The sequence below is a fragment of the Eptesicus fuscus genome, chromosome 1, assembly GCF_027574615.1.
Source record: "Eptesicus fuscus isolate TK198812 chromosome 1, DD_ASM_mEF_20220401, whole genome shotgun sequence".
Classification (NCBI taxonomy): domain Eukaryota; kingdom Metazoa; phylum Chordata; class Mammalia; order Chiroptera; family Vespertilionidae; genus Eptesicus; species Eptesicus fuscus.
In genome coordinates this window covers 57,645,761-57,647,092 of record NC_072473.1, presented here as the reverse complement: position 1 = coordinate 57,647,092, position 1,332 = coordinate 57,645,761, and positions in this window count along the sequence as shown.

Below are 1,332 nucleotides of genomic sequence, written 5' to 3'. Positions count from 1 at the left end.
ATGGTAAGAAAATAAATTCATGCTGTTTTAAGCCAGTCAGTTTGTGGTAATATGTTACAGCAGCAATTGGCAACATATGCCATTTTACAGAAGAGATAAGAGCATGACTGCTTAATGAAAGACCTGAGATTTGAATCTGGGCAGTCTGATGTATCCCAGCTTATTTGAGCCACCAGAACCATTTTGTAAAGCTAGGGCTTCATTGTAAATAATAAAAGCATTTCATGAGCATCAGCTACTGTTCCAAGGCCCCTAGATTGAATTTGTACTCTATCATGCTCTTGGTTTGGGACACATAATATACTCTTTCCCACAAGACTGATCCAAAGAGCCCTTGATTTCCAGTTTCCTTATGACAACCTAGATTTCGCTGACAGTTTCCTGTCATGACCATATGCATGCAGAACCAGCTCAGCCCAAGAAGTCTGAAGAAGTTTGTTGAACAATTGTTAGATCCCTACAACCAGTTTCTGCATATTTTGCCTGGACCTGAAGGAAAAAAGTTCTGTCTCTGTGTCTCCTCCATTACTTTTCCTTGCCCTAGGATCTATGTGTGGGAACTCTCATAGTCCCACCTGGGGAATTTAGAAAGTCTCATCTTTGTGAAGATGTTAATAGATAACTTAAGAGTTAGCCAGGTGAGATATTCAAGTGTCAGCTCTTCTAGGAATGCCAGCATTATAATAAGATTCTAAGAGGAAAGGCATATTCATTTCCCATAACCCTGAGGTCAAGTTCCCTTGATACTTGCAGCAAATAATGTTTGGCCTAACAAAATTAATAAGGTCTGATTGCTTGCTAGTGAGAAAATGTAATGGCATGTAGTCTCATGCAAAGTATCTGTTAACACATATAACCACACTACAATTATAAAAATTAGGAAATATAGTATGGATACTATATTATTACCTAATCAACAGTTCATATTCAGAGTTAACCAACTATCCTATTTAATAAAAGAGTAATATGCAAATTAACTGTCAATCCCATTTACCATTGCAACAAAAAAATTAAGTTACCTAGGAATAAACTTAACCAAGGAGACAAAGGACCTGTACTCAGAAAAAAATTAAGTTACCTAGGAATAAACTTAACCAAGGAGACAAAGCACCTGTACTCAGAAAAATATCAGGACTCTAAAAACAAAGATAGGGGAAGACATGAACAAATGGAAGAATATACCATGTTCGTGGATTTGTAAAATCAGCATCATTAAACTGTCCATACTACCCAAAGCAATCTATAAATTCAACGAAATCCCCATTAAAATACCAATGGTATATTTCAAAGACCTAGAACAAATACTCAAAAATTCATCTGGAATAAAAAAAG